General features: G+C 35.0%; 1 protein-coding gene across 1 annotated transcript in view; it reads left to right on the top strand.

The window, feature by feature from the left end:
• The first annotated feature begins 6,481 nt into the window (after window positions 1-6,481).
• Window positions 6,482-6,871, top strand: part of frmpd3 (FERM and PDZ domain containing 3) — an 88,042-nt gene continuing 87,652 nt past the window's right edge. Inside the window, exon 1 of the mRNA XM_041797769.1 lies at window positions 6,482-6,536. The gene's annotated coding sequence lies outside the window, so the exon portion shown is untranslated. The remainder of the gene's footprint in view (window positions 6,537-6,871) is intronic.

Raw genomic sequence — 6,871 nt, 5'->3', positions numbered from 1 at the left:
TTCAAAAAGATATTCATCATGTGTCCCTACCTTTAACCTCTAAAATCCTTGAGGCAGAGTGGACTTTCATTCAAATCATTAGGAAAACTCCTATAAGCTTCTTTTTTTTTTTTTTAATAAATCATTGTCACATACAAAGGATGAGTCTTGAAACAGTGGACGTTTGTGCAAATTTTGATGAAAATCCCTCCTAGTGTTGTTGAGATATAACTGTCATAAGAAAGGGTTGCATATAATGACTTTGACCAATTACCTCAAAAATTAAAAAAAGTTCATTCTTTAGTCAGAGTGGACACTCATGCCATTTTTAAAAGAGAATCTCTCAGTACATTCTTAAAGGTATTGCATTCACAAGAAGGGATAAACAGGCTGCCCTGAAAACAGAACAGCTCCTGCATAAAAATACACTTTTGCTATGTGTTCCAGAGAGAGAACTACTCAAGGATTTCCAGTTTCCACCTCAGGGTATCTCTAAGGTTGCCTAAAATGTTTGGAAATATAAAACAAAAGGTGTACTGCAACCTGTATTGTGCATTCAACCACCATATGTGTCTCTTGTGGCATGAACAACATCAAACTCTTGCCTGTGTTGCTTTTTTTCTGGTAGAAAATCAGACTGCATTTTTAAATTTATTTAATGAAATGCACTACAGTAGAATGATCAAAGCATGTAATTTGCCAAATACTTTCTTTTTCTTATATTCTTTCACACACTGAGCATGGACACACTCTCACTGACGTCATACATTGATTTCCAAAGATGAGTTACAGCGCTGTGATTACAGGTGCAAGCTGTAAATGTTAACTCCACTTAACTTTCAATCTTTCTAAATATAGGAAAAGAGGTAGAGCTATGTCAGGCTTTCACCTACAGAGATGCCATCTTAGCTGAAACCTGTTGCATTTCTGCATCAGTCTTAGCTGTAATATAATCAAAGCTGTTATCACCTCCATGCAATCTGAACCAAGAAAAAATGGTGAAAAGGACCAAAACTGGTTTTGAATCAAGCTGTAAAAAATGTTGTTTGTTCTGTTGAAATTGAAATTTACGGTTCAATTGTATGCTTGAGGAACTGCGGTTTTCTTTGCACTTCTGCACTGGAGGTTGCAGTTTGGACATGTGCTTAGGTTTTGTGTGCATTCAGCAGGCAGTATTTGAGGCTTAGGTAAACAAGTGGATGCAAAATATCTTGATCAAGAGTTTAGGAGATGATTGAGATCTTTTTAGGTGGTGTTGTGAGTGATTTGTATGAATTTTTAAAGTATTTCCTGCAGATGATGATCAATGTGGCCTGTGTTTGGAGAAGCACCCGGAAAAGCGCAGCAGCAAGCTGATCTATACAACAGATTCTAAGACTATGATAAAATGTACAGTATATCTTCTAAATTTTAAACTATATTCTTAAGCTATTCTTTTTTCATTGGTTGTGAAACAGCCCTTATCTTTGGTGACATGGGGTATCAACAATGACAAATTTTGCCGTATGTCATGTCAAAAGAAGGCCTGGAGACAAATGAATACAGGCAAATTAAGTTACTTGGTTGTCTCTGACTTAAAATTTTATTGTCATATATGATTAGTTGGATTATACCTAGAGTTGGCCGATTGTTGAATATGTTTTTATTCCCTTCTATCTGATCCATATTTCCATGTGCAATGTAAGAGATAAACCAAATAATCGAGAGACGTCTGCAGACTATAGGCTTACATTTCTGATGGTCACTCTCACAGACCTTTCATCTGAGACATCTTATATCTCAGAAAGGAAATACCGTAATTTGCCGTTACAACATATTTCCAGGTGTAGCTGATTTTTTTTTTTTTTCAATTTAAGTGCATTTAAAAAGAAGTCAACAAGGCAGTTACAATCATGAAATAAACACACTGCAAACTCTACAGACTAAACAACATTTCATCAAAAAAATAAAAAAATAAGTAGTTGAGAAAATAATAGCTTGCTTTAGCTTCATTAGCTTTCGCTAAAGCTAACACAGCTACTCTAGCTACATAAATAACATTACTACATAAGCCAATGTAGTTAAGTTAGCTTTAGAAATGTGAGCTTTAACTAATGTAGCTAAAGCTAATGTAGCTACATAGATGTCTATACATAGCTTACATAGCTGCTTTGTGAGTTAGCTTTGGCTATATTCAAACATAGCTACATTTGCTATGTAGCTATATCATCTGGATAAGTTAGCTTTAGCAACACGAGCAAATGTAGCGTGAACTAACTTACATACATAGATAACAGATGCATGGCTTATGTAGCTGCTTTGTTAGCTTAGCTTTAGCTATATTAGCTACAAGGCTACATTATCTACATAGCTTAAGCAACTAACAGAGGAACATTGGCTACTCTTGCTGGGCTAGGATGTTTTTATTGAGGATGAGCTTTTGTCCTGTAAGCAGATTATTTCCTTTTTTACTTTTAGGACCCTCTTAAGAATGAGATGCTGCATCTCAAGCGGCTATCTCTCGATAAATCCAAATTACTCGGCTTTTTTAAATGTTTTGTAATCAGGTTTAGCAGGTTGGGTTTTTAATTCCTGGTATTCTAACAATGACCTTAACTCTTACTTTAACCCTAAAGTTTAATCAGATCAGGTCTGGCAGCAGACCTCCACTCACAGGTGTATTCTGCTGCAATGTGAGGCCTCATCTACTATCAGGCCAGGAAATTATTAAATAAATTACAAAATAAAACTGTCTCAATACTTCCCTTGTGGTATTTAAGTCCTTCAATTATGTTTAACAGAAGACCTGATAAAGTTATATATCATAGGCTGGCTCATATTCATTTTTACACTCAGTATTGATTTGTTTCACTTTCTTTTTCATTAAATAAATGTATTAAGTTAAAAGGCATTAAAAGAGATTAAGGCCAATAAATATTTAAGTTTTATGCTGGCAAACACAGCAGGATAATGTGATAAGATAATCCTCTATTGAAATTCAGGAGTTAAACTCTAGTCTGCTAGTCCTCTGTACTAACTATAATGTTGATTCTAGAATAGATCAAAGTTAGATTTCAGTGGTACCATAGTTTTATTCAGAGCCACCCAGTGTGTAATGGGACATCCTGGTCTAAAAGTGGAGGTGTTCTTACAGTGGAGGCAGCAGCAGAAGAGTCTGAGAGTGAAGGTCTGCAGTCAGAATCCTCTCAATAATCTAACTAATTGTCTTCTAGAAATGAAATCACAATATTTCTGTAAAAAAGGACTTAATCCTTCCTCTTCTACGCTCACCAAGTCTGCATTATGGTGCCTTTATCACAACATGACATGCCCATGTACAGTACAGGAGGCTTAAGGAGAAAGAAAAACAGGGAAGATAGGTACAACACTTCAATTTATTTATCTATAGAGCTTCAAATGACAAAAACTGAAGTGAGCTCAGTGTCAGTCAAACATTAAAGTGAATATATTAGTATTTCAAAATAAAAGCTTAAACATGCCTTAGATTTGAATTTCTTTAAGTTTTCATGAATCCCCTGATGACATGGCTGAAAAAATGTGGAATAAACAGTATGACTCAAGAATTCTTTCACATTAACATGAAACAAACTTCTTCTGGAGCTGCAGAGCATCAACAACACAAAGCAGAATAAACAGAACAGTGGCTTTGGGATTGTATAAAAGAAATACACAAAACCATTACTAGACAAGCCAAAATAACTACAGGGGGAGACATAATGAGTTTAATTAGTTCAGTAATTGAGTTTAATTACATGGTGTATTTCTAAAGATGCAAAGGAGACTCATTCAAAGTGCATTAATTATTTTCAGAAATTCATAAAGAAATGTATCATTAAGGTTTTGTATAAGGTAAACTGTGATTTAATCAATCAAAACTATGTAATATTACACATTTAGAACCTCAATATAGATGAATGGGATGATCCATGTTATGTAAGCAGGTGTTAAAATGTGATACTGGCAGGTAAATGAGGGTTTTTTAATATTCAACAACTTGGGGTTATCACTAGTATTGATTGATTGAGTAATTGAACAAAGTTATTGGAGTTTACTAGTTTTATAATGTTGAATCATAGTACTCTGTGTAATAATTTTATGTAAAACAGCAATACCCAGAGTGGGAATATCTTGAACACAATCTAAAGGGTCAAAAATGCAGGTTATGGTCATTTGTGTATTTTAATATCTTATAAAGTAGTTACTTTTAATCTAATTTGATCCGTGAAAGTATGCAAATAGCCTTATAAATAGTGGGGGACCTAAAAATTAGGGTCAGTATCCTTATTAGGAAGTATGCCTGTGATCTCATTTCTAATTACCATATGTTTATAACACACACTTTGAGGAAAAGGGAGAGTCATCATCACAGACTGCAGGCCTGCATAGAAAATTGAGCAAGACGCCTTTTAAATCAGTCGTTTTTTTCTGCTCATGGGGCACACCAATCATTTATTTATAGGTCAATTTTATCTTCATGGAAAAGCAACTTTATGTCTAGTAAAATACTATTTATAGCCTGGTGTTAATAAACTATAAACTACAGCTTTGGGCTATTAGCAGTAAAATTAAAAGTGTGAGAAAAGGTGGTGTCTAAAATGCTTATGAAAGTTGCTTTTCCTTTAAAGAGACAGCACAGATCCTGCAAAACTGCTGTCTTTGTGATGTGTGATTAGGAATTAGATAACACTATCAGACTTGCATTTTTCAATAACTTATCTCTGTGGTGCTAGTGCACAAATACTTTTAGCTGAACAACTCACAGATTAAAACTGAATTATTTTAGCTGGTAATGAGTTCAAAACTGAAGCTTGAGAAACAGTATGGACAATATCTGAGCCAAATAACAACCTGCATGTCCATTTCATACACCCACACATTACTCTATGATAAAATGTCTTCAGATATTCATCTGTTAGACAAAAGGATACAGACATGGTGGAAATGAGGGAAAAGAATGCATCTTATTTCAAAGTGGGTGTTCAGAAGTGAGGCGAGTATAAAATGGAAAAGACAGACAGAGTGTGCAAATGTTGCAAAAGGAAGATACGACCCAAATAGCACGGCCAACATAATAAGGTATGTAAAATTGCACCAACTACGTCTTGATAACACACACACTGGGAGAGGGATTTGGAACCCTAGCTCACCTAAGGGAGTGTAGGAGTGATACAATACTCTTTGCATTAATGTTTAAAGGATACGGGCTGATGATTAAATCATTAGAACCAGTGTTTTTCCACTTGTGAATTGCATGTATTAATTTGATTTAGGATTTTTTATAAATGTTTTTATTTAAAATAAAAAGGGCATTTTATAAGATATCAGTCACCTTGATGAAGAAAAACATACACCGTTTCAATGATAATTTTACTTATTGCTGGCATCAGAACAAAACCTTGTATCTGCAAAATCACCACCTTTCAGGGAATGAAAACAACATTGTATTTTTCCATCAGTTTAGCACAGTATGGTTAAAGTCAGTACCTTTTTGACATTTTCTATTGCTTCATTTTTTAAACCCACTGACAGGTGAGGATGACCAATACCACTTATTTATGAAAAAAATGAAATAAAATCATGAAAAATTGAAATACAATGTTTTGGCCTGATGCCAGTGTATACCCAAGAACAAACAAGAATTATTTACCCTAAAACAAATAGTCAGAAATATATATAATGAGCCCTGTATTGTGGTACATATCCTATTTTAAGTTGGATGTCTTGTACATCCCTTGTCAGGGCACACTATTCCAGTGCTTCTCAAACATTGTGCTGAGGCACACTGGTGCCAGATTTGGCTTGGATGTTTCTTGGGCAAAAACAGTTTGAAAATCACTCAACTTTTCTATACCTCCATGCCAGCACAAGCCAGCGCCAGAGACAGCATGCTTTTTGGTTGTCTATTCATCTGGCCCAGTTGTGTAAACATGGTTTAAAAAAAAAAAAGAAAGAAAGAAAGAAAAAAAATGCGCTTTGGGGAGTTTTAATCAAACTGTGTGCATAGGTCCACTTGAGAAATCACTTCAGATGGTGAAGTGATTAGATTTTGTAGGTCAAAGGTGACGGTTATTAGTCCTTATGTGCATACCTTGCTTGTGAACACAATATCTAAAGACTGTTAGGAAAGATTTTCTTCAAACATTGAAAATTTTCACTCTGACTCAAGGTTAGATTTTAGCTGTCACAGGTCAAAGGTCACAGTTGCCTCAAATCTTTTTCAGTTTATTATTCCAAGAAGGCAGCTAAGGATATGTGTCAAATTTGGCACAGTCACACACTTAGACTTGAGGGTGAATTGATAAGATTTCAAAGGTCAAAGGTCGCTTCAGTCTATTGTGATGTCACCTTGTATCATCTGACAATCCCTCAGCAGTCACAGAGTTACTCTGATGATCTCTCTAAACCAAGCTTAAAGCTTGTGATGAGCATTAAAGTCTTTGTTGCTTCTGTTTCTCAACAGGGACACCGACCAGACGCTACTGAGTGTGTGTGAGTGTTTGAGGGAGATCCCTGCTTGAAAAAAAAACCTCCTGTCAACTAGTGAGCATTTAAGGATCGTAAGTACACTTCATTCTCTTCACTTTTTCCTTTGTTTTATAACAAAAATGTGTACAAGGCTCTTGAAGGATCCTTGGGTTAACAAGCCTGCTCATACTGTAGAAACGCTGAGCTCAGTTTAGGTCTAAAAAGACTTAGAATAAATCATGTGAAGAAAGATTTCTAACTCATTCCATTTAAATTTGATCTTACAGAAGCTTATAAAACCTTATCTTACAAGGATTAAATGCTAAATCCTTCATAAATGTGGGCCATAGGCAAAAAGGAGATAAATTTTGCTTAAACTCATAACCTCTTTATTACTGACTAATCATTCTGCTTCAACAGACTGAAC

Source organism: Cheilinus undulatus, linkage group 10, assembly GCF_018320785.1.
Source record: "Cheilinus undulatus linkage group 10, ASM1832078v1, whole genome shotgun sequence".
NCBI lineage: Eukaryota > Metazoa > Chordata > Actinopteri > Labriformes > Labridae > Cheilinus > Cheilinus undulatus.
This window is presented reverse-complemented; position numbering and strand designations above follow the sequence as displayed.